The 26702-nt window shown below is 50.0% G+C and overlaps 1 protein-coding gene and 1 long non-coding RNA gene across 2 annotated transcripts in view; one reads left to right on the top strand and one right to left on the bottom strand.

Annotated features, from left to right (window-relative positions):
* Positions 1 to 16164, bottom strand: part of LOC146867683 (uncharacterized) — a 54715-nt gene extending 38551 nt beyond the window's left edge. The window contains exon 1 of the long non-coding RNA XR_014961932.1: positions 16072 to 16164. This is a non-coding gene — a long non-coding RNA (uncharacterized LOC146867683). The remainder of the gene's footprint in view (positions 1 to 16071) is intronic.
* PCGF6 (polycomb group ring finger 6) overlaps positions 1 to 26702 on the top strand; it is a 226331-nt gene that overhangs the window by 112290 nt on the left and 87339 nt on the right. The gene's annotated exons all lie outside the window — the stretch shown is intronic.

Here is a 26702-nt window from a genome sequence, read left to right as displayed (position 1 = left end):
CACACCGGCGGTGGAATGGGACGCCTTCAAGGTGGTAGTGAGGGGGCTCTGTATTGCGCAGAAGATAGGGGTGCGGAGGGACCTCCTTAAGGACATTGACGCTGCTGATCAGCACCTTTGCGTCCTAGAGCGCGACCGCCCGGAACATCCGGAGAAGCAGGGGGACCTATTGGAGGCCCGTGAAGCGGTGGGGGTGGAGAGATTACGATCTTATGACCATAAGCGCTACTTGACTAGAGCTCATGCGGAGCGGGATAAGTCTGGTGCGTTGTTGGCGTGGCTTGCGAACCCCTTGAAGCAATCGAGCCCTACATTGGCGTTGATGGACCCAGCAGGGGAATTGTGTCATACCCAGCAAGGTATTAACTCCATATTCGCTGGCTATTACGAGACGCTGTATACCAGCAGAGTAGACTTAGATCCCGTCCGGCTGGAGCATTTTTTGGCAGGTGGCGATTTACCAGCTCTCAGTAGAGGGGAGGCGGACGTTTTGGGCCAGGAGGTCACGCTTGGGGAGGTCCGAGGGGCGATTAAGCACATGGCACGGAAGAAGTCCCCCGGGGTGGATGGGCTCCCTATTGAATTTTACGCGGCTTATGCCGAAGTTTTGGCGCCTAGGCTGGTATCCCTTTACAATCAGTCACGGGCTGAGGGCAGGCTCCCTGCTACGATGCGGGAGGCGTTGATTGTGCCCTTGCTGAAGCCGGGGAAGTCCCCCTCTGAGGTGGCCGCTTACCGCCCGTTGGCAATGCTTACCGCCGATTATAAAATCCTAAGTCGGATATTGGCCTCCAGACTCCTACCCTATATGGCTCGGCTGGTGCACAAGGATCAAGCAGGGTTCATCCCCAAGCGTGAGACGGCCGGTAATGTCCGGCGTCTCCTTCGGGTACTAGAGGCGGTATCAAATAGCTCCCAAACTGCTACCATTTTCTCGGTCGACATGGAAAAAGCCTTCGACAGCTTGGAATGGCCGTATTTGTACCGGGTCCTGCGCGCCTTCGGCCTGGGGGATCGCTTTGTGTCATGGACAGAACTGTTATACAGGGGCTCCACGGCCCGTACTCAAACGGGGGGTCTGGTGTCCCCCCCGTGCGTAGTGGGCAGGGGAACACGCCAAGGATGTCCCTTGTCGCCGCTGCTGTTTGCCCTCGCCATAGAGCCGCTGGCGGCTCAAGCCCGCAAGGGTAGTTGGTTCAAGGGCCTCCAGGTGGCCGACGATACCCACTATATCGCGTTGTACGCGGATGACCTCCTCCTGTTTTTAAGTAATACCCGGGGCGATCTGGAGGGAGCCAAGAGATTGCTGGGTTGTCTGGAGGACTTGGCAGGTCTGAAGGTAAACTGGGCTAAATCGTGCCTCTTCCCCGCTTCCCGGACGACTGGAGGCCCTAGCTGGGAATATAGCTGCATCACATACTTGGGGACCCGCATTTACCATGACCGCGCGGACTTAGTGGAGGGCAACATCGGCAGGGCGATGCGGGGTCTCCGAGGTACTATGGACTTCTGGCAGACGCTGCCACTTTCCCTGATTGGACGAGTGGCTCTACTTAAGATGGTGGCACTCCCTCGGCTGCTGTATTACTTCAGGACGCTGCCAGTCTGGGTTCCGGCGTCAACGTTCAAACGGCTCCAGCAGATGATTACGGGGTTCTTATGGAATTCGGGCCGGCGTCGGGTAGCTCTGCACAAACTGATGAGGCCGCGGGGGGAGGGCGGTCTGGCGGTACCCGATCTGGAGACTTATTATTTGGCTGCCCAATTGCAGTGGCTGACCCAGGCTGTGGCCCGAGAGTTCCGGGGAATCGGCGGGGGTGCGGGAGGGCGGATACCGGCCCCTATTCTGGCAAAGATAATCCTGCAGCAGCCGCTTCGGGTGGGGGATTTGCCTGCTGAAGTGCAGACTTTTCGGCGGTGTTGGTCTCGGAGTCAGCAGAGAGCGCGGGTCGCTCGTCCCTATGCGCCCGAGATACCGCTCTTGATGTGTGGGCAGCTCCCGCATGGGGGCGACTGGGCGGCGTTATCGGGGTGGAGCGACGCGGGGTTGACGACGATAGGGGACCTGTACGAAGATGGTGTGCTCCTGCCATACGACTCTGTTCGTGAGCGTTATGAGCTGCCGTGCGGGGATTACTTGCTTCACACAGCTCTGGTGTCGGCCATTCAACGTCGGTGGCGGACTGGATTATCGGAGCCACAGACCTCCGCATCTTGCCAATATGTGGTTCTAGCGCCGGGCACACTAAAACCGGTTACGTGTCTATATCGGCGGATGACGACGGAGCGACTGACCCCCCTTGACAGGTTAAAGCAGCACTGGGAGGAGGATATTGAACGGGAAATTCCTGATAGGGTGTGGACTGAATTGCTAGAGTGCCCTTGGAAATGCTCTAGGAATGCTCGTTTTCAGCAGATCCAATTTTTTATTTTGCACCGGGCTTATCTTACCCCAACTAAGATTCAGAGTTACTTTAATACTCACACGGCGCTCTGCCCTCGCTGTCGGGCGGAGGGTGCCGACCTCTGCCACATGCTGTGGGGTTGCCCCCAGATTAGGGAGTACTGGCGGGAGGTGTGGACATTGCTGTGCACTATCACGGACAGGGAGATAGACTTTGGTATCAGCCCGAGCTTATTACATTGGTTCCCCCACACCTCCAGGAATAAACTGACTAGCAAATTTATTGATCTGGGGCTGGTGTTAGCTAAGCGGGAAATAACGGCTAACTGGAAGTTGCAGCGGGGACCGCGTTTGCAGAAGTGGAGGGCGGAATTTACTCGATGGGCGGACTGCGAGGCGACCCACCGAACGCAGTCGGCTGCCCGGGCGCATAGTGATAGGGCGATTGAGTCGGCCCGAGCTTGGGGTGCGCTGGTGGAACTACTGAAAGTAGCTGACCCGGCTGTGGATGAGGCCTCTGAGGCGGAGGTCGGGCAGGTCCTGGCCTCTCCTGCATCTGCTTAGGGTAGAGAGTAGCGACTGGGAAATAGCGCAACTGGGGGGTCGGCGGGCCTGGGTCGGGAGGGTCAGAGATGTAGAGTCCTCGTCTTCAATGTATCATCAGGTATCCTGTCAAGTAGTCATGCCGGAGGGGGGGGTGGGTGTAGGGGGGGTGGTTGGGGGGAGGGTCATCGTAGGGGGTGGTTGTTTGAAGTTTGAACTTTATTTGGCGGCTCCAATTACATGGGGGTACCATCTGTGTGGGGACCCCGCGCCCTGCGAGTATATACTATGCCTACGGGGGGACGCCAGGGGGCGGGCCTCTAAGGATTATCCTGCAGGGTGACTAGGGGGGGCAACGAATTACCCATGTACTGTTGACTCATAGCTGGGAAATTTATGCGATGGTAATTGTATATTGACATGCCCTGACAGGGGATAGTCGTTGATTGTACTGTTTTCCGAGTGTTTAAATGCCAATAAAAATATTCAAAAAAAAAAAAAAAATGCATGGATCAGAAGCAGGTAGTGGTTGCTATTCTCGCTACTTTCTGATGTTAAAAAAGGACCGAGACCTCTTATTCTAGATTTACGCCCTCTCAACTACTTCCTGAAGATGCTCACTTTGGCTCAGGTTCTGTCTGCCCTAGACTTTGGAGATCATGAATGGCATCTGCATCCGGAGGGGGTGCAAGGTTTCTTCAGAGATTGGGGAGAACCTTGGTTAGATCTGTTTGCCACAGCCGAAAGCACGCAATGTCAGCACTTCTGCACGCTGGGGTTTCTAAGGCGGCTCTCGCTTGGAGACCTATTTCATCTCGAGTGGGACTCATGTCTCCTATATGCCTTTCTGCCGATACCACTCCTGTCATGAGTTCTCAAGAAAATTAAGAATAACTAGGCCCAAGTCATCTTTGTGGGCCTGGATTAGGCAGGAAGAGTCTGGTATCCCGAATTCCTAATCATGATCATCGGCCCTCTAATCAGCATGCCCTGTTGGGAGGGTTTTCTGTCCCTGGCCCTTCTGGGGTATACCAAACGATTGCCCAGAGCAGTGCGTAGGCTAGTGGATATGGGTCTTCTTATGGCAAAGCGGCGGGCTGCAATGTGCTGGTTGAGAGGCCCCTTGCCCACAATAGCACAGTGGTCGCACGACATGCTATATTGTAGTACTCAAACTGAGAATTTCAGTGAGTTTCTCCCTCCCAGGAGCAGACCCAAGAACTTCTGGGGACTTTATACGACATATCTACTTGCCAAAAACTCTGATGCTGTTGACGTAAATCCAACATACCCTGATGGCAATACGCCAGCCAACACTATTTAGCCTGTACCATGCAAGGCACATCTGAGGGTGACCTCTCGGGGGACGTATTGAGACTGAGTTTTGATGTCCCACACTCCCACTCAGTATTACTAGAAGGCAGGATTTGCGGGTCTAGAGACAATATACTGGATTGGCAACATACCCCACCGTACATTAATACACAAGCAACCTCTCAATGTTTTATGTACAACTGGACATTGTATTACGGGCGTACGCTGAGTGGGTTTTGTTAATGGAGGGTTTGTTATATTTTGTGTTTCTTTTTGCATATAAGATATTTCTTAATTTTTAGTCTTTGCTTGCCGCTTGCCCCATGGGTTGTAGGCTTCTTAGCTGTGTTTAATCATACAAGACGACATGCTGCCGGCCCCAGGGTTGTAGGCAAATAGCTGTGTATAATTGTGAAGTATGCAATAATTTTTTTTTTTTTTTAAACATAAAAAAATGAAGTGTAGCGATAACACATCTTTGGAGATTGCACAATGTACTGATGCCTGAAATTATATATTTTAGAAATGCGAAGGGTGAATGCTTTAGAGACATATTAATAACTGTGCCAGTGGTTCTGTTTACTCTTAATTTTGTAACTAGAATATCAATTCGCTATTTGGTGGTCCAGAAGGTGAGGTGCTGCACGGCATATATAATGTTAAGTAATGGTAACCTGGGATTTCTGGCACTTGTGCTGATAAAGGACTCACGTTTTATGGATGATTAAAATTATAACCCAGATTACTCTCCATAGGGTGAATATGAAGTGATCAGGATGAAGGAGAAGTTGAGAGAAGATAGAAGAGGGCGATGGTGTCAGAGCAGTCGAGACTGAAACATAGGCTTTCTCCATCTTAAATTAGATGAACATTTGAAACTCAGAGGGGCTTCCAGGGTTTCATTGCTGTAAGCCAGTACAAGATTTTCGTTTGAGGTCCAGTGTAAAGGTAGGAAAAGAGAAAGGAGGAAATAATATGGATATCATCAACGTAGAAGGAGCCAAAGAAGAGGATTTCCAATGAGGGGAGTGGTGCATAATGAGAATAAAAGAGACTGGTGGAAAAAGACCTATGCTTTGGAAGCACCAACGGTTATGGGGTAGACGAAGAGATTAGGTAGCATGAAATTGGGAATAAGTGGGTAGAATGGAAAGATGCAACACATTTGAGGGCTCTGACAGCTATGGATTTGATACAATTCTAATAGTAGCTTAAAATATAGATTAGTAGAATTGCAAATAGAAGCACATGACGGTAGCAGGGGAGGGGCAAATGGTTTAATTTGCAGTCTAAATGGATATGATGGATTGCAGATCAGTGGGCATGCATTGGTTGAATGGGAAAACCGCCATGAAAGGATTTGGGTTGAACGGTCTAGGGGAGAATAGTGTAGTGGTAATGTGCGAAGGGTGCTCCTGGTGGTAGTGGTCTTACAAGAGGCCTTTATTACAAAGTCATTATTAATGAGGCTGATTAGAACAGTGATAGGGTGGAGGAGGAGAGCATGATTTTGAGACTGCAGTTGTGGGTGAGATTGGTAAGCAGAGAAGAGAACGGTGTATTTCTCCGATTTTCATGAGTCACTTGCTTGTGTTAGTGTGCTTGTTGTTCCTTTGTGGATCTGCAAGTGCATGAGGCTCATAGTTTTCAATGTCTGCCTAAAGAGATGAGCATGTGCTTTCTCATGGTGATAGAGTGAGTGCTTCAAGACTGATGGTTGAAGGACAGTTGAGGTAGTTGACCATCAGAGCAGACATGAGTATATGTTTAAAGTAGTAGAATGAAGAGGTGGTTTGAAACTGATTTAGGTTTAATTATGGGGATTTTCTTTTCTTTCACAACACATTTTATTGGGTTTTAGCAGAATATCTAGCCCATGACGGTTTACATACAGAAATGAGAAATTATAGGGTAAATTCCCATGAACGACAATAAAACTACAATTTGCACAGTTGATCCCCCAACCAAACCCCACAATTCAGCAATAAAATCATCATTCAAATGCAGCACAGAACTCCCCCCCCTTTAATTTCTCATGTCTGGGCACCAAAATGTCGTATTTCGTCTTCCAATTGGGACTCCATAGTGTGAACCGGGTCCAGGACTATACCTCTATAATAGGCTCAATGCTGCCATATCTTTGAGTGTTTTTGCGGATATCGCCGAGCCTGGAACACTGCAACCTCTAGCCAAATACAGTGATCCATCCCTCTCTTCCAGGCCCCCACCAAGGGTGATTGATGTGTCAGGATTCCATAGTCTGGCAATATCCTTTTTCGTGTGCGTGAGGCCCAGGAACAATGAATGTTTTTTATGTTGTTTGACTCCTGTTTCCTCTGTGCTATGAAGCAGGAGTGGTATCTTAAAGAAACACGTAAGTGATCGATCCCTTAGCTTAGAATTACCCCCAGGCATCAGACCGGATCCGGAAAGTTTTCGTCAGCTACCCCTGCGCGTCAGAGGGTGGCGTCGTGGGGCTCCGCGTTTGTCACTGGTGTCGTGGTCGCCAAGATGACGTTGCGGTAGCTACTTAGATGCCGCCCTCACGTGCTGACTTCAGTTCTTTTTTTCCGCACCAGCAAACGCAGATCCGGAGAGAGCGGTACCCCCAGTCACTTTTTGACTGAGTTTTTCTAGGCCTTTTTGTCTCTATTTTCGAGTCGATAGACTCCTGGTGCCGTAGGGATGCCCAGCTTCAAGTCCTGCGGGGACTGTCATCGCATGATGTCGGTGACAGACCCGCACCCGCGTGTGTGTCTACTGTTTGGGGCGCGACCACGACCCTAAGTCGTGCCCCGACTGCCGGGCCATGGCGCCGAAGACTTTGCGGGAGCGGTCCCGAAAGTTGCTTGAAGTCCAGCAGTCGGCTCCGCGCTGCTCAGCGTCCCGGGGGGAGGTCGAGGGACCGGTCGCGGAGCTACCACCACCATCGTTCTTCAGGATCGAAGTCTTCGCACTCGGGGTCAGGTAGGACGAAGCGTTCCAAGAAGTCGAATAAGCACCATCGCTCTCCGACTTCACCTCGCCCGTCGCGGGTGCAGGTGGTGCCTCCACCACAGCTCCAGCAGAGCCTACGCAGTCGCCGTCGGCCTACCCGCCCTTTCCGGGTCTGTCGGCGACTACGGCCCAGCTGCAGGAATTTCTGTCAGCCATGGCTCGCCTCTTTGGATCCTCGCCCTTTACTGTCGGCAGATCCGGCATCGCTGTCAGCTCCGGCCCTGGTGCCGCAGGGCCCTCTTGGATCCAGGCGTTGATCCAGGTCGACGCCAGTTGACCTTGTGACACCTCCACCGACTTCGACCCCACCATCCCCACTTCCGATGTTACCTTGCCAACCGGACGACGTCGCCCCCGGTTTCAGCCCCGATGTGGATACGGCGCCGGAACTGCGTCTCTCGACGCTGATTCCGACGCCGATGGGGGATTTCTATCCCTTTGTCCAGCCTCCTTATTTTCGACCTGTTCATCAGCCTTCGGAGGAAGGGGAGGACTGGGAGGGATCTGAGGACCCTCTCACAGCACAATGTGAGTTTGACCCGGACTATGTAGAGGAGCTGGGGGAGGCCAGTGGCCTTGATACGTCTCCTGACCTTGGCATGCTAACTCCTCCTACCGTGGCTACGGAGGAGGGTGCAAGTTACGCAGTGGTGTTGCGTAGGGCGGCCGATGCTCTCCACCTCGAACTCCCTACAGGGGCCGTCAGGACTAACCTCCTGACAGAAGTGCTTCAGCCGGCGGCTACCTCTGCGGAGCCACTGCTGCCCTTTAATGATCGCGTGCCAAGACCCCCCTTTATGCATACTCTGGCTGCCTTCCCGCCAATCTCACAAGAGGAGCTATCTGTGCTCTGTAGCAAGATTAAGTCCGGCTCTCCCATCGATCCACTGAAGCCTGACCAATTTATGAAGATCTTACCTGTGCTCCTTACTCCTTTGAACCAGGTGATCAATCGGTCTCTCTCTATGATGGTGGTCCCCAGCTCATGGAAACAAGCCAAGGTGGTCCCTCTGCTGAAAAAACCCAATCTCGATGCATCAAAACCAGAGAGTTTCCGTCCCATCTCCCTCCTGCCTTGGGTCTCTAAGATCTCAGAGGCCTATGTCAATTCTATCTTGACTGGTTACCTGGAGGTAAACAACATACTGGACCCCTCTCAGAATGGGTTTCGCTCTGGCCACAGCACAGAATCTGCCCTCCTAGCTGTGACCAAACACCTGAGGGGGGCTTTAGACGAGGGTTGTAGTTCGGCACTGATCCTATCCTCACTGTGTCCCACCAGATCCTGCTGAGACGGTTGGAGGAGGTGGGCATTGCAGACTTGGCACTGGACTGGTTTGCCTCTTTTCTTACGGAGAGGACCTTCCAGGTAGCCGCCCCCCCTTTTGCCTCCAAGATCTACACTACCAAACAGGGGGTGCTGCAGGGCTCAGCCCTGAGCCCTACCCTCTTTAACCTATATGTCCAACCGCTGGCTACGGTGCCCAAGAGCAGAGGGCTCACGGCAGTGTCTTACGCGGATGATACTCAGTTGGTAGTCACACTCTCGGACGATCTAACCCGGGACGCATGTAAGTTCAGGCGTGACCTTGAGGTCATCGCGGAGTGGATGACTGCCAACTGTCTTCAGCTCAACGTCAGTAAGTCTGAGGTTTTGCTGGTAGTAAAAGACACTAAGCTGTGGAGTGAGCACTGGTGGCCCGCCACTTTGGGGCATGCACCCACCACCAAACAGGTGGTAAATAATCTGGGTGTGTGGGTAGACTCTGCCCTCAGCTTCCAAACACAAACTAAGAAGGTGGCAGGGACCTGTTTTGGTATACTGCGTGGACTCAAACCTCTGTTGGGGTTTTTTGACCCCTCCATTAGGCAGGATATTGTCCAGGCTTTCATACTGTCGAGACTGGACTATGCCAGCTTAATTTATCTGGGGGCTAACAAGACTGAAATCTTGAGACTGCAAAGGGTTCAGAATGTTGCGGCAGGAACTCTTCTTCGCCTGCCCAAGACTTGCTCTGCATCTGGTGCCATTCGCCGGCTTCATTGGCTGCCTGTGGCCACACATATACAGTTTAAGTCCCTTTGTATCTCCTTCAAAATCATGAATTCTTCCTCCCCAGCTATCCTGGCCAACCTGCTTGTACCATACACTCCTTCCCGTCAACTTCGGTTGATGGGACAGCATCTGGCGGTTGTCCCTCGGGTGAAAAGGGGACGCGCCGGGGGGAGGTCCTTTCGTACTTTAGCTGCTAAACTTTAGAACGCGCTTCCCATCTCCATCCGCAACTTGAAGAGTTATCTGGCATTCCGGAAAGCAATTAAAACATACCTCTTCCCTCCGTTGTAAGCATCTCCATAGGTAGAGGTGTCGCAGTTTTCTGCGGTCAGCGCCGGGACGCCCCTCTGCTGGGACAGCTGCGTGCTTAATAAACCGTATAACATAACATGCACTTTCAGACGTTCGTTTGGGCCCCTGGACAAGGCCCAACTCAGGGGCTCCTGTGGATTGGAACGTTGCCCGACGCCATCGCCCGGCCCCGGGCAACCCCCTTTTCCTTTCCCAACACCCCAACCCTGAGAGCTTGGTTGTCCAAGCCTCTGCGTCCCAGAGCGCATTCCCTACCGCACCACTGGACAGGAAACCAAGAAACTGGAGCATTTTCGGTAAGAAGATTTTTTCTTCGGTCAGTTCAGGGCTGCGGTCTGTGAACACCGCATGCCTCTTGGGCCGTTATTCCCACTCTGCGCGCGTGCTGCCTCAATGTCCGGAGGAGGCCCGGACAGTGCTCTCTCAAGCTATTGCTGAAGGGAGGGATGCAGCCAAGTTCACGATTCGTTGTGGCCTTGACACAGCTGACTCGCTGGGTAGGGCGATTTCCACAACAGTGGCGCTCCGCCACCACGCCTGGCTGAGGACAGCTGGTTTTTCTGGGGATGTCCAGAACACTCTGATGGACATGCCCTTTGATGGCATTCATCTTTTCGGCAACAAAGCAGATAGTGCGTTGGAGCGCTTAAAGGACTCGCGGACTAGGGCCAAGTCCCTGGGCCTTTCCGCCACATGCCCTCCTCCGCCTTCGGCTTTTCACAAGGGGCGCCCGACACGTTCGCTTCATAGCCACAGGCCTGCGCAGCAACAGTCTCAATGCGGACGTGGGACCCGCAGAGGTGGGTCAGGGGCCAGCGGGTGGGTCAGTCCACCTCCACCCCGACCACCACTGCCTCCAAACATTCTTAGTCCGGTTTTTCAGGCCCATCAAACGCCAGTGGGCGGCATGATTCGCCATCACCTCTGCCACTGGCGCACCATCACTTCGGACAGGTGGGTTTTACAAATAGTCTGAAGGGGCTACTCCCTGAAATGATTTTAATACCGTGCCCCGAACATCTCCCAAGGTGGATATCGGTATGTCATCCCACTTCTGGAAACCACTCAATAAGGCCACCTGGCGAAAAAAGCTACACTCCCACAGAGGTGTTCCCTGAGTCAGTCTTCCCATCACCCCATCCGCCGGTGGAACCAACTCCCTGTAAGTATGATGACTTGGGTTGCCGGGGGACGGGAACCCCCCTCCCACTGTAGAGGAAGTTTAGTAGAGAAGTATCACCAAACGCTCCGTCACATGCGCAGGCTCATCTTGCTCACTATACCACTAATCATTGATGATTAAGTGGGAGGCAGCGTAGTACGAATACACATCGGCCATAGCGATGACTCCACAATACTTGGACTGGAAGAACGTCCATAGTGCAATGCACGTCGCACCACCCTCCAAAGGAATAGAGTTGAAACTATATTTATCTGTCGGAATCAAGCAGGAGGGATAGTGCATGGGTAATTCTGTCACTGTTATAGCATGCAGGGCAACAAGACCATCCTAAAAATCGTCAATCTGCCCAGCAAAGTGAATGGCAGTGGGCAGGTACCCGGTTTTCACTCCCTCTTTAACACACAATAACATTGGGGCCAAATTGTTGGATGATGATACAGCGGAGAGATAAACACCCCTAGATACTTAAACCCAGTTGTAGCACCGTTTACCCTGATGCCCACGCTATATCGTCCGTAGACCCCCCCCACCAGGAATACCACTGACTTCCCGACGTTAGTACAGAGTCCAGAGGTCTTGCCAAAGATCTGCAGGATCCGTAGGGAGTGAGGGCCAGATGCCTTCGGGTGCGAAATAAAGAACAGTACAACGTCTGCATATAAAGCTATCCTGTCTGAAAGCTCTGCAGACCACTCAAAACCTTGCACCTGGGCATCAACTCTCACTCAGACCCCCAGCGGCGCTATGGCCAGGGCAGATAGCAGGAGTGACAATGGCCACCCGAAGGAGCCTAAAAGAATCCAGAACCGCCCCCATGTCTCGAACAGAGGCTGTTAAATCGGTGTTAAGAAGACAGCCATAAGAAAGAAACCGCAGGCCAAAATTGATGTTCCAAAGAAAAGAAAACAGGTACTCCCAGCTGACCGAATCAAAGGTTTTATCTATGTCAGCGAGCAGCACAGTAGCTGGTCTCTCCAAACGGTCCGCCATGGCGAGAGCTTTATAAACTCGTTGAATATTATGTTGTGTGGTGCTATTGTACAGAAAGGCGGTGGTCCTAGTCTTACAATTCAGAAACACGTAATTAAATGCCAGCCGGCACTAATTCAAATTACACAACACAATAAACTGTTCAATATTATTTAATCATATTGACCATCAGAATAAATCTTGGATAAGGTATTATATCAAGTGCCCCACGAGGTGGGGAAAGGAAAGGGGAAATAGTAAGGTGCGCTTTGTGAGGATTGGGGGAAGTGAGAGAGAAAGGTAGTGACATCAAATACATTACAATTAGAGCCGGCTTCACTCGGCTACAAAATAATCATGAAAACATGAAAAGGGCCATTGTTTGCAATACACTATCACAGTGAAACAAGCACTGTTGATCAAACTGGCATAGGGCAGTGATGTAGTTGACGTTTCAACCCCAAAAGGTAAGTAGGCTGTTTGGATCCTTACGTCGGGGTCTTCCTCAGGACTTAGAAGGGGGCACCTGAGAAATTAACAAGAAAGGTCCTTAGTGTCTAATGTACTAACCAGTGCAATGGTGAAAGGTTAAAAAGTTAAAAACAAAATAAATTTACCAGAATCCACCCTGGACTGGATGGAGGATTTAAATGTAGATGGGCTTCAAAGGATCCAAAATGGCAGGGAAAACGAAACTATGTCACCTGGAAAACAGGATGGCATCAATGTGGGAAAAAGCCTTTTGTGACAGCATTAGCAATCTTATGGACACCGAAAGGCCCACTTACTAATAACGTGTAGTGGGGGAATCCTCCTCACATACACTACTTGCGTCAGGGAATTAATGTAGAAATTCTACTAAGGCCCAGTGGTTCCAAAGTTACTGTAATGAGAAAAGAAAACAGGTCCTAATGACACCACACCACTAGCTGGTAATAAAAACCATATGTACTGAGTCTATTGTTGGCGATTGGAAAGTGAAAGCATTTACAATGCAATAGGTCTCGCAACTGCGAATTTTAGAGCTAATGGTATTGTAAATGGCAATGCCTTTTGAAAAATTAACAGGTATTGTAATTTATAATAGTAATTTTCCACCAGTACCATAACTACCACTATTATTATTACTATCACCATAGAGTAGTAATAGTAATAATTGTAGTGGTGGTTATGGTACTTGTGGTGAATGTAGCGATGGTGGTGGTATTGGTACTGGTGGTGGTGGTACTGGTGGTGTTAGTGATGGTGGTACTGGTGGTCTACATGGATTTTATTTCATTATTTATGCTACTGCTGGAATATTTTTTAACAAAAAGATACAAAAACTAACAAACATTATCATTTGCAACGCCAATAGCTCAAACTTTTAGTAATGCCAGCCCTATTGCATTGAAAATGCTTGTTTTATGTTTCAGGCATGAGATGCATCATCTACTTCCCAAAATACAATCTTAGATTTGTAGACACTCGTAACAGTCCTATGGTAGGAGGCAGTTGTTCAGCCAGTGTAAGGCTAATAGCTCACACAACTTTGCATTTTGATACCTGAAGTTTTAAATTACAATAAATGTAGTAGACCTCAGGCAGGAGACTTGAGTTACCAGTAACTGTGGAAAGAGCAATAACTTTAGAAACTGGTGCTTTATTTCACCTTTTCCTTGGTGTGAAGGTTACGTAACTGTTTTATTGCATTCGAATGGGCACAATGGAGCTTATTTACAAGTCCCTTGCGCCGCCGGTGCTTCACTTTTTGTGTGGGAAAAAGTGACGGCGCTAGGGTCTTGTAAATAAGCCCCACTGTCATTGGTAGAATGCTTTAAAGATGCCAGTCGATTGCCGCTCATTCTATGCGCACACATATATCCCAGAGAAAATCCTGCTCTTAAGCAGTGTTGCCACCTTTTGGTGTCCAGTGAAGCTTGAATACTTCCAACTGAAAAACGGTTGTGAAACCAGGAGCAGCTGAATCCGCAAGACACCTGGACCTACAGCCAGAAACATCTGGTATTAGCAAGGGCTTTAATACATCATTAAAAAAATCCCCCTGGACCTTAGAGTCCTGTGGCAGTGGAAATCCCTTTCTGGTTCTGTGGCTCTAAAGCAGCTCTGCTGACCTGGTTCTCTGGCTCTTCAGCAGCTCTGCTGACCTGGTTCTCTGGCTCTTCAGCAGCTCTGCTGACCTGGTTCTCTGGCTCTTCAACGGCTCTGCTGACCTGGTTCTCTGGCTCTTCAACGGCTCTGCTGACCTGGTTCTAAGTCTCTAGGGCAGCTCTGCTGACCTGGTTCTCTGGCTCTAAAGCAGCTCTGCTGACCTGGTTCTCTGGCTCGACAGCGGTTCTGCTGACCTGGTTCGCTGGCTCTACAGCAGCTCTGCTGACCTGGTTCTCTGGCTCTACAGCGGCTCTGCTGACCTGGTTCTCTCCCTCTAAAGCAGAGCTGCTGACTTGATTTCTCTGGCTCTACAGCGGCTCTGCTGACCTGTTTCTCTGGCTCTAGAGCAGCTCTGCTGACCTGGTTCTCTGGCTCGACAGCGGCTCTGCTGACCTGGTTCTCTGGCTCTAGAGCAGCTCTTCTGACCTGGTTCTCTGGCTCTACAGCAGCTCTGCTGACCTGGTTATCTGGCTCTAAAGCAGCTCTGCTGACCTGGTTATCTGGCTCTAAAGCAGAAGCTCTGCTGACCTGGTTCTCTGGCTCTAGAGCAGCTCTGCTGACCTGGTTCCCTGACTCTAAAGCAGCTCTGCTGACCTGGTTCTCTCCCTGTAAAGCAGGTTCTCTGGCTCTAGAGCAGCCTGGACAATATTACATTTTGGACTGTGTCACAGGAGGGAACGGATGTGAATCCACACTGGAGCCCCTTTGCAAGTAAGTGGATACGTTCCTGAAGCCACTTGCTGAGACGACAAGGGCATACTTGAGGGACACTGTGGAGATCATTAATTTAGTTGACCAACAACCCTTTAACCCAGCTCAACAAATACTTGTGACTATGGACATCGTGTCACTGTACACGAGCATGCCACAAGAACCAGCTCTAGAAGTAATGGAGCGAGCCCTTGACCGAAGAACAGCCCCCGTTGCAGTACCCACAAAGTTCATCATACAACTACTCAAGATTGCAATGATGAAAAATGTATTTTTCTTTCACAATAGATACTACCTACAAACCAAAGGTGTAGCAATGGGAGCTGCCTGTGCTCCTGACCTAGCCATTATTTACATGGACGATTTCGAAAATGTCTATGTATTCAATACCACCAATCCTTTCAACACCCAAATGTCATTATGGAGATGATACATAGATGATGTCCTGATGATCTGGACAGAGAACACAACAGAGTTGAACAACTTCCATACTTGGCTGAACCAGCAAAGTGAAGATTTACAGGTCACCATGCATTATGATTAGGGATCCCGGTTTTATGATATTTATTTTTTCTACATTTCCGTCTGTATTTATCCATATTTATTTTTTGCTAATTTTGTCTGTATTTATCCATTTCTATTCTGTGTTTTCTGTATAAATGAAGCTGCCATGGGTATATTTCCACATTTATTTGACTGATAAATGTACATTCGTATTTGAATGTCCAAAAGCTTTCAGCAGTATACAGTGCAATAGCAATATCTGGAAACACTTGCATTGCAAAATAGCATAAATAACTGTAGATCTGCACTTAATTAAGCTTAATTAGGAAATGTATTGTCTTTTTTCATCTGCCCTACCTCTCAATCTGTACACTTGCTGACCTGGCACTCATGATTGACAGTAGAAAAAAACATCCAAAGAAGACATATTTTCCGTATTTTTCTGTATTTAAAAATAAATACAGACAGGAAAAAAATAGTTTTCTGTCTGTATTTATCTGTAAAAATCAGTAAAAACGGAAAACTGGGAGCCCTAATTATGATTCACAGAAGATTGATTCGCAGGACCCACAAACACACAAGCTTGGCGGGGAGAAACTTCCAGTCCCAGATCATTCCGCGCTGGCACAGGGAGCAGGAGACAAGGAGGGACTGGCGATGTGTTCACATCTCCTGTCCCCCTTAGGCCAAGAAACCGACAACAATAGATCTCGCCAAGGCGAGCAGCGCATGCGCTGCGTCGCTAGGCGAGACCTAAAAAGTGTTTACCTGAAAGGGAAACACAGAGTCCCGTCCTAAATCCTATTCATGAAAGTTGCCAAATCTGGGGGATTGAAAAGCGAGGGGAGTGTAGTTAAACAGAGGCCAAAGCACTCTGAATGCGTGGTAAAAGAATCTAATTAAATGCTGGCTTGCAAGTATCCTCACCTTCGTTAATGCGTTGCGTCCGTCTCCTGGATTGGAAACGAGGAATTTACGGCTCTGGAATTTAAAGAGGCTCGTCAGCACCGTGCACGCGCTGAGAATGACTCGGCAGACGCTAGATGCTGTCATGTCAGGCAGGAGTGAAAACAGACTGCCGGTCTCAAAGTTGCATTTGCGCTTGATGTGGGAAATGAATAAAGAGATTTCTTAGGTGGGGGAAAAAAGGGAAATTCTTTAAAAGTGTTAAATACTTCCGGTAGAGTTATATTGAGAAGAAGGATTACGTGGGCCTTTACAATCAACGTTTGATGTGGAAATAATCAACATGTTTAGGATAGACAGCAAGGCTGCCTATTTCCATTCTACCAATTATTAAAAGGGCACACGGCTACAGAAACAGCTTTAACAATGAATGCATTGTACAAATACACTCACCTAGAATTGTAGGAGAAAAATAAATATGAAAACGGGGAGGCAAGGCTGCCTATTTACATTCTACCACATATTTAAAGGAAACACAGCTACAGAAACAGCCTAAGTATGAATGCATTGTACATATAAACTCACCTAGAATTGTAGGAGAGAAATGAATATGAAAACGGGGAGGCAGGGCCACACTGAATGCAGTCTGGCTGCTACCAAAAGATGGCGGGGACTTTACATTATGCCTCTCATTTGGAAATTTCGATATTACAAGACAGACTGCCTGCCTGCCTATTTCCATTCTAAAACGCTATTTCAGAGGTACACGACTGTGCAGCCAGTCAAATGTGCCTGAGCATGTATGTGAAAATGTATATATGGTGGATTCACAGCTCTCATGAGAAAGTTGGACATAAAAGTTAAATGACTGTGTGGAGAGACAGAGTAAACATGAGGACTGGCATGGAAATTTTATCACAAGGCCTTCAGTCTGGCCATGGAACTGGATTAGCGGTTACGTAATGTGCACAATAATAAGAGGTTCAGTCAGGTGCATGGCAAGCCAACTGTGCATGGCTAGCTTCCAATTAGTTTAAGCCGTTTTGTATTGAATCTAAACGGTACATCCATTTGCACTCTCTTACGTTGAGAATCGTCTCGCTGTTGCCACCTCTTACTCCGAGAGTAGCTTTTTCCAGTATTAGCCACTTGATATCCTCTGGCTGGTGTTGGGCTTCTTTGAAATGTTCAACCAAGGGGGCACCTTGAACCCCACATCGTATCCTGCTGCAGTGCTGGAGGATGCAGGCTTTTATCTTCTGTTGAGTTTGTCCTATGTATATCTGATTGCATAGATCACATTGGAGGTGTTACAGTTGCTGAAAAAATTGAGCTCTATCTTGTGGTGCTTGTAGGTAAATTGTTTTGTCTGAATTGTCAATATGCAGGCCTTGTAGTGGCCGCATTTAAAGTGGCCCAGTGTAGGTGGTAGGTTCCACAGTAAGTGGATGGATGGTTCCTCTGGTGACTCAAGGAGGGAGCATACAACATGGTCCTTCACACTCTTACCCTTTTTAAAGGAATGCTTAGGGAGTTCTTGCTGTTCTAGGTCATCTGATATTAGACCCCAATGGTGGTTTATGACCTTCTTGATTGCAATACTTTGAGTGGAAAAGGTGGTTACACGGATCATTCTCTGTATGGAGTCACGTTCTCTTTTTCTTGGGGTTAGTAATGTTTCTCTAGGGCTAAACCACGCTCTCTTGCGCGCTTTCTTTACTAGTCTTTTAGGGTATCCCCTCTGCACAAGGCGATCACTCAACACTTCTGATTCCATCATGAAATCTTCTTTTTTGGAACAATTCTATGTCAGGACCGGAGGCGAGGATTATGCTAAACTTTCTACGCTTTATTCACAGCAGCCATTCAAAGGTTATAAACTACTATTCCCATGAACCAAAGGGAATAAGAAACAAACAATAGAGAGTCACAGGCTAGATAGTCCTCTTGCCATGCACCAATCACAGGGCCTCCTGGAGTATGTAGTCCTCTGTCCCTCTTCACTGTCCCTTTTTCTTTGCTGCTGCAGCCAAAGCTAAGTGTGGTTTTCTTTTATGCTGTGGAATTATTTCAGGCCGTGTAATTATTTACGGTGTTCCTACAGTTTCAGTGTTTTGCCTCACTGGTGGCGCTGCACGCAGTGTGTCACACATTTGCTTGTGTTTACGGTGTTTTTTTCCCTCTCTAGTTACCTTCATACTAGTAGCGCGTTACCTGCGTGAGCCTGCTTCTTCTTCTTGCTGCGCGTGAGTCGCGTTTGCTTTTTCTTGGCATTATTCTTGTGGTTTGGCAAAATTTTCCCCGTTTCTGCGAGGTGACCACTACTCGGTGCCTCGCTCGGCCGTGGGAGCGTCTCACTCCCTAACGGCCGGGTCTTCTGTGGTGCGGGCTCGCGGTGTCCTACTCCCACCGCTAGAGGGCGCATAGACGTGTCCTCTCGTTCGTCCGCGTCTCCGGCATTCCGCGCATTGCTCAACGGAGACGCAGACGATTGTAGGAGCCCTGCCTGCCAGCACGCCCGCTGTGGACTGTAGAACTGCCTTTTAGGCAGCATTTTCTTCGCTTTACGCCCCCGCGAATGCTCGCGCTAAATGCGAGTCTGTACCTGCCATTAGGCAGTGTTGGTATAAGTGTTTTTCACTACTCTGGGGGCCTGTACCTTTAGGCCATATATATATATAACGCTCCTACAGGGGCCTGTAGTGGGACAGTTTTCTTTCTGGCAGGCCGCCCTCTTATCCTACTGCACCAGGGCTTGGTGTCCCAGGGTTCTTGGCCCAGTATACACGCGGGCACAGCTCGCCCCATATTAGGCTGTCACCCAGCCCTTCCTACGTTGAGGCTACCCCTCACTAATTACCCACTTACCTGAGTGGCGCTCTGCTTCTTGATCTAATGGAGGAATATCAAGAGGAGCCCTATCAGGATGACCAGTGGGAGGAGGATCCCCTCACGTCCCTTCAGTAGGACGATGATTTTTATAGCGTGGTGGACGACTCCATCTACAGGGCAGTGGAGCAGGCCATGGCTCCTTTAGAGGATCGCCTGTCTCGGCGTATTGAGCAAGCTTGCGCTCAATTGACCAAGGCTTCTCAAACCCTCCCGGCCCCTGCGCCCGGCGACAGTGTTATTCCCACTGACTCCCAAGCCCCACCTGCTAAGCGTCCCAGGGATTCTGGGGTGGATTTGGATGCTTTCGCCCGCCTTCAGCAGGCGTTTGTGGCGAGCAAGCCTGTTCAGGGACCTTCAACTCCCCCGGGGGACGGCGATACAGGGGATGCGGACGAGGAACCTGGCCCTTCCCGTCCTTGGCGCCCCACCCGCCCTGAACCTCCTCTGACCCGCAGAATCGCTGCTCAGACATGCTCGACCCCGATGATGTCCTGCATCCCCGGTCCTCGGACTGGGCCCCCTCTGACAAAGTAGCCCAGTATGTAGCCAGTAGGATCTGCCGGCTGTTAGAGGCCACAGCTAGGAGCTGTCTACGGGCGGAGTGCCCCCGTCCTACTTTGGAGGGAAAGGTGGCGGCAACCCCAGAGATTGACCCGGGCAGGGCCACCTTTCTTCAAAAGTTCGTTAAAGACTCTAAGAGGGGCATCGATAGATCCTGGTGGGCTTGTCAGGACAAACTCCTCGATATCCTCGGCCCCATTACTAAAATCCTGGACATGGCCGAAGAGGCCAAGCAGTCAGGTTCGCTTATTTCTCTGGAGACTCTCTCCGCTTGGGCTCAACGAGTAGTGGTTTTCCTGGGAAATGCCAACTGCGCGCTTTCTACTGAAAGGCGCAGGAGTTTACTCATTAAGGTTGATCCCTAACTTGGAGATTTAGCCGACTCGGAGGCTGGCTCTGTGGCCCAGGGAGGACTTTTCGGGGAGCCCTTCATCAAGGAATTGGGCAAATTCGTGAATAAGTTCACATCGCTGGACAAGGCCCAATCCTCGATTCGCAGGGTTTTCCATCCTCGTGTTTTCAGGGGGGCCGGACGAGGTAGGGGCCGCTCGTCCTGCCAGCCAAATCAAGGCAGGGGGCAAGGCTCCGGAGGTGGTCAATACCAGGATTAAGCCAGATTCAGCAATTTCTATCCCACCAGAGGACGTTGTGGGAAAGGCAGAGGCGGCCGAGGCGGAGGAGCCTCCAGCGTGTCCGGTGAGTGTTCTCCCTTCTTCCCGTCTAAAAGTGGGGGGCCGTCTGGCGCATTTTTTCCAGGCCTGGACTTTTGTCACAGGAGACGCCTGAGTCCTGCAGACCGTCCAAGGTTTTCATATAGAGTTTCACGGAGACCCTTCACAACCCCTTCCACCGCGTCCTCTCTCCTTCTCGGCCTCCGACGCCGTTTTGGTCGACCAAGAGGTCTCCTCTCTTCTCGACAAAGGGGCGATTGTGGAGTCCGTTCCACACCCCGAGGTTTTCTCAGCAACCTCTTTCTGGTGGACAAGGCGGATGGTACACAGCGTCCGGTCATCAACCTTCGGGAGTTCAATGGGTGGCTGGTGTACCGCCACTTCAAGATGGAGGGGATCCATCTACTGCGCGACCTCCTCAGACCCGGCGATTGGATGGCGCGCCTCGACTTAAACGACGCTTATCTTACCATTCCCATATTTCCCCCGCACAGACGGTTCCTTCAATTCCCTTGGCGGGACAAGGTGTACGAGTTTACCACTCTGCCCTTCGGCCTCTCCTCCGCACCCTGGTGTTTCACCAAGGTTCTGCGGCCGGTGATCGAACGTCTACGTGCGTCAGGCATGCGTCTAATCGTATACCTGGACGATATCCTATTGATGGCTCAATGTCCTCGGGCCCTGTCGTCGCAGTTGCAGACCGCAGTCAACCTCCTTCAGAGCTTGGGCTTCGTGGTCAACGAAACGAAATCCACGTTGGTGCCCGATCGGAAGGTGGTGTTCTTGGGGTTTGTCGTCGACTCCGTGGAGTCAACCCTCAGTCTTCCTTCTCGGAAAATGGCGAAGATCCGCCACGAGATCCGGAGAGCTCTTGCTCAATCCCGCTTGTCTCTCCGTCAGCTTGCCTGGATTGTGGAGCTTCACTCGGCCTCCATCCAGGCGATTTTTCCGGGCCCTCTGCATTACAGGGCTCTTCAACGCCTCAAAGCTCGTCACCTGCGCAAGGGCCTCTCCGACTCTCAGAGGGTCGCTCTCTCCGCGGACGCCAGGGAGGAGCTCCAATGGTGGCTGACCAACATGGAGGCGTAGAACGGGCGGGCGAATTTTGGTTCCGCGCCCGATATTGTCATCGAGTCCGACGCCAGCAGATCTGGCTGGGGTGCACGGTGTGGAGAATTCACTACAGGAGGTGTGTGGTCTCCACAGGAGCAACGGCTTCATATCAATTGTCTGGAGCTGTTGGCGGGCTCATTTGCGATCAAATGTTGGACCAAGGACTCGGTCCGGTCCTGCGTTCTCCTCCGGATGGACAACATTTCGGCAGTCCGGTACATAAATCATCTGGGGGGCACGCGTTCGCGGGCTCTGGCGGACTTGGCAGCAAATTTCTGGCAGTATTGCCTAGATCATCATGTCTCGGTTACGGCAGAATATCTTCCGGGTCTCGACAATCAGGTGGCGGAGTTCCACTCTCGGCATTCCCACGATATGAGCCTTTGGAAGCTTCACCCGGGGGTTTTCGCCGATCTTCAGAGCGTCTGGGGCCCTTTCTCGACGGACCTCTTCGCTTCCCGCCTGGATTTTCAGCTTCCCCGGTTCTTCAGTTGGAGACCGGACCCATTGGCGGCGGCAACAGATGCCTTTCTACAGGACTGGAGGGAGGAGGCAGGGTATGCCTTCCCGCCGTTCGCAATGTTGATGAGAGTCTCGGCCCAAGTACGTCGCCAGCAGGCGAGCATAGTGTTGATTTCCCCCATCTGGAGGTCTCAAGTCTGGTTTCCAGTTCTTCTGGACCTTTCTTGGGATTTTCCAATCCACTCCCCCGTTTTCCGACTCTTCTGCTCAGTCTGGACGGACTTCCCCATCCTTTTGTCTCCCAGGGCTCCCTGGCTCTGATGGCGTGGCGGATTACAGGGGACGATGGGCGATCCCAGGCCTTTCGAGAGCGGCTGGGAGACTCATGTCCAAGGCCTGGGCCGATAGTACCCTTAAGCGATACCGCTCCACGTGGAGACGATGGGTTCGCTGGTGTCTGCAACGGAATTTCAATCCCGTGGCAGCGGATGTAACGGCCATTTTAAACTTCTTGGCGGAGGAGGGTTTGGCTTATCGGACCATTAACACCTTCCGGTCTGCCATCTCGGCTGGTCACTCCATGGTGGATGGCTCTCCTGTGGGCGAACACCCCTTGGTTTGTAGACTTCTGCGTGGCATTAGGCTTTCCATGCCTCCGAGCCTCGTTACTCCCAGTTGTGGGATGTGAACCAGGTTCTCAACCTGTTCTTGTCGTGGCAACCTAACCGATTCCTATCGAGGAAGGAACTCTCGGCCAAACTGGCCATGCTCCTCTGCCTCATATCTTGCAGGCGCGTCTCAGATGTGCGAGCACTGGACGTGTCAGGACGGATCTATTCTCCTTCCGGGGTGACCTTCATGATCCGAAGGAGGACGTAATGTGGAACGTCAGTTTCTTATCCCGCTTTCCCGGATTCTCCTAAGTTGTGCGTCGTTGCTTGCCTCAAGGCTTACGAAGAGATGTGTGAGGAATTCCGGCCTCCTGGTGGGCGACAGTTGCTCATTGCACTGAAAAAGCCTCATAAGGCTGTGTCCTCCCCTACAATTGCCCGCTGGGTTCGTTGGGTGATGCAGGAGGCTGGAATTGATCTGCGGAGCTTTGGTGCCCATTCGGCCAGAGGGGCCATGGCTTCTAAAGCGTTTGCCCTGGGAGCTCGCTTGGAGGACATTCTGAATGCAGCAGACTGGTCTTCCGAATCCACCTTTAAGCAGTTTTATTTTAAGCCGGTGCTGGACATGGCACACTTGGTGGTGAGCAAGCTTTAAACGAGCATAATCCTCGCCTCCGGTCCTGACATAGAATGAAAAATTTCCTAGCTAACTTAACGGAAAGTTTCAATTCTATTAAGGACTCGGAGGCGAGGATTATCCCACCCAGGGCACCTGTTTCAGGTCTGGATCCCACCCTCGTAGTTGAGTAAGTAATGATTTTTATCTTTGATGTTTCTATTGTATGGTTCTGAAATAGTTCTGTAGATTCGTTTTGTGCTGAAATCTTCCCTCCTTAATAGGGTTAATCCTTAACCATTGCTGTCGCTTACATTGTGCTTTGCTTCTGCAGGCGACGCCGGCAAACAAGACTCCTGAAGATTGGGATTGGCTGGCTTAGAGCGACGAAAGAGGGACAGAGGACTACATACTCCGGGAGGCCCTGTGATTGGTGCATGGCAAGAGGACTATCTAGCCTGGGACTCTCTATTCTTTGTTTCCTATTCCCTTTGGTTCATGGGAATAGTAGTTTATAACCTTTGAATGGCTGCTGTGAATAAAGCGTAGAAAGTTTAGCATAATCCTCGCCTCCGAGTCCTTAAAGAATTGAAACTTTCCGTTACGTTAGCTAGGAAATTTTTAATTCCTGTGGATACGTAAAAATTGTCCGAAAGTCAGATTGTCACGGAGACCTCGTGGATGGTGACTGTTGTATTGAAGAAGTGAGTTACGTTCCGTGGGTTTACGATAAAGTGTTGTATATAGTAGATGGTTTTCATTGCTGATGGTGATATCAAGAAAATCAATCTTCTGTGAATCATAATGCATGGTGACCTGTATATCTTCACTTTGCTGGTTCAGCCAAGAATGGAAGTTGTTCAACTCTGTTGTGTGCCCTGTCCAGATCATAAGGACGTCATCTATGTATCATCTCCATAATGACACTTGGGTTTTGAAAGGATTGGTGGTATTAAATACATAGGAATTTTCGAAATCGTCCATGTAAATAATGGCTAGGTCAGGAGTAAAGGCAGCTCCCATTGCTACACCTTTGGTTTGTAGGTAGTAGCTATCTTGAAAGAAAAATACATTTTTCATCATTTTAAGCTTGCGTGGTTGTATGATGAACTTTGTGGGTACTGCAACGGGGGCTGTTCTTCGATCAAGGGCTCGCTCCATTATTTCTAGACCTGGCTCTTGTGGAATGCTTGTGTACAGTGACACCATGTCCATAGTCACAAGTATTTGTTGAGCTGGGTTAAAGGGTTGTTGGTCAACTAAATTAATGGTCTCCACAGTGTCCCTCAAGTATGCCCTTGTCGTCTCAGCAAGTGGCTTCAGGAACGTGTCCACATACTTACAAAGGGGCTCCAGTGTGAATCCACATCCCGAGACGATTGGACGTCCTGGTGGGTTTTGCATATCCTTGTGAATTTTAGGCAATGTGTAAATCGTCGGCAAGCGGGGCTGCTTTTTATTCAAGAACAGGAATTCTAATTTTGAGAGGAAACCTTGCTCCAGACCTTCTTTGGTGATTGCCATAATCTCCTTCTCAAGCTCTCTTGTGGGATCGGTACGTAGTTTCCTGTAGCTGATACCATCTTGTAGTTGATTAGTGATCTCTGTTCTGTATTGGGTGACGTCTTGGTCCACAATCGCACCACCTTTGTCCGCCGCTTTAATCACGATTTCTTTGTTGCGTCCCAATGCCATAAGAGCTTCACGCTCCATCTTGGATATATTGTAGGTGACATGCTTCCGGCAGTTTTGTACTTTTGAAATGTCGATAAGGACTACACTTTCGTAAGCGAGGATCCTGTTTGACATAGCGTGTGCTGGAGGGACGAAAGTGGATGGAATCCTCAATCACATCTGAGAAAGTGCTGGAATAGTCGGTGATTGTTTAAAGAAGTACCGTGGGCGAATTTTATGGAAGAAACGAAGGAGCTCTGTCTTGACCGTAAAGTGGTTGAGGTGGGCAGTAGGTACAAAAGAAAGACCCTAACTTAACACCTTGATTTCTTCTTCTTTAAGGGTGTAAGATGAGATATTGACTATCGGGTTGTCAGAGCGCTTCACCACGTGTAATACCTGCGGCCGGTTTGAATCTCCCTGTGGCTCTCTGGTTGGAAACACACCTGCTTCTGTGCTCACATGCGCCCTCTCTCCCACTGGCCTCCATACTGCTCCTGTCCACGTTGGAGGCCTTGAACCCACAGTGCGCTCCTGTGGTCGCCATTGACCCTCGCCTAAAAAAGGGGGGGGGGGGTCCTTGGGGTTGGTACCAACTGTCCTGGTAACCAAAACTGGTCCCTGGTTGCTTGTTCTCGCTGTCATTGCTGTTTGATCCTGATGACTCGGAAAAAGTGGTGTAGGTTCTTCTGCCCCTGTACCCACCTCGGCCTCTATTAGAGAAGCGTCCTTGATTGTCCTGCATGAAGTAATCTTCTTGTAGGTACGGATAGGTGCTTTTCTTATCGTATTAACAAATGTTTTTCGCTAGCTTCTTATTTTGTCTGGTGGTTTCAAAATCCTTCAAAGTCTTGGCCAGCCGTTCCAAAGCCTCCTTGGCATTTGTGAGGGTGAAATCACCAGCGATCTCTGATTTTAAGGCTGCAATCTCTCTTGTAAGTCCCTCTACCTGTTCTAGCGCTGTTTCAATCCCCAACATCATCCAGTGGCGAAAGCAATTGTTGGCAACAAAACTGAAACCTTCTTTGAATTTCGGCAGATCCACAAAGATGGCCGGCTCGTTCTTTACTTGGAGACCAACGGGTATTATATTCGCTTGTAGATATTTTGTGAGTATATGTCCATGTAAGCGGGTTCATACCAGTTTTTTCTCTAGTCGTTCAAGGCGCGCGACCTTGTCATTGAGTGTAAAGTCAATATTGGGAGTGGTGGATGGCAGTAAATTATTTGAAAGGTCCTGTATTAATTGTATATGATAAAATCTCCTGCTGTGTCCGTGTGGTGCTATCGGGCTTAAATCCAGCTTGGTCAGGATGATCCAGATTGGACATGTACCTCATTCATCTGTTAGCCAAGGTTTTAGCGAAAAGTGTCACCTCAAAACTGAGGAGAGATATTTGGCAGTAAGTGGGATCGTCTTCAGGTAAGCGCCCAGGTTTGAGAAAAATGACTATTTCTGCGTGCCACCAGTCTGGTGGTAACTGTGCTTACTCTAGTGCCGCGTGGATCACTCCCAATAGATGATTCCCTAGTTGCAGCATATAGCCTTTTAGAAATTCGCTCGGAAAGCATTAGGCTCCGGGGCACGCCCAGTCCGCATCTCCGTCAAGGCTGCGGACATTTTCCCCTAGGTAATCATCTCGTCGAGCTGCACGCGAGCTGTTTCTGACAGGGACCTCGGGGTGTGAACAAATTCAAAGATTTGGTTGATGTCATCCATTTCCCTCCGAGCGTAGAACTCCCCATAGTATGCAGCAAAGCTCTGAGTAACGTCCCGGGGGCCCAACTGTAACCCACGGTGAGCGTCCCACACCACTGGCACTGGAGAGACCACATTAGTGGCCTGGCAGAGTCTGTGCAGCATTTTGCTGGATTTATCTCCCCACTGATATATGCTGCTCTGTGTGGCCTGCCAAGCTTGTTTAACCTCATCAAGGAGCAGCTGCTAGAACAACTGTTGGATCAGGCTCAGTTGACGTTGCGCTGCACCGCCCTCACTCCCGTGGCTGTTTTCTTCCAAAGCACGCATCTGTGCTTCAAGTTCCATCGGCT

Source organism: Triturus cristatus, chromosome 1_2 (genome assembly GCF_964204655.1).
Source record: "Triturus cristatus chromosome 1_2, aTriCri1.1, whole genome shotgun sequence".
Taxonomy (NCBI): Eukaryota; Metazoa; Chordata; class Amphibia; order Caudata; family Salamandridae; genus Triturus; species Triturus cristatus.
This window is presented reverse-complemented; position numbering and strand designations above follow the sequence as displayed.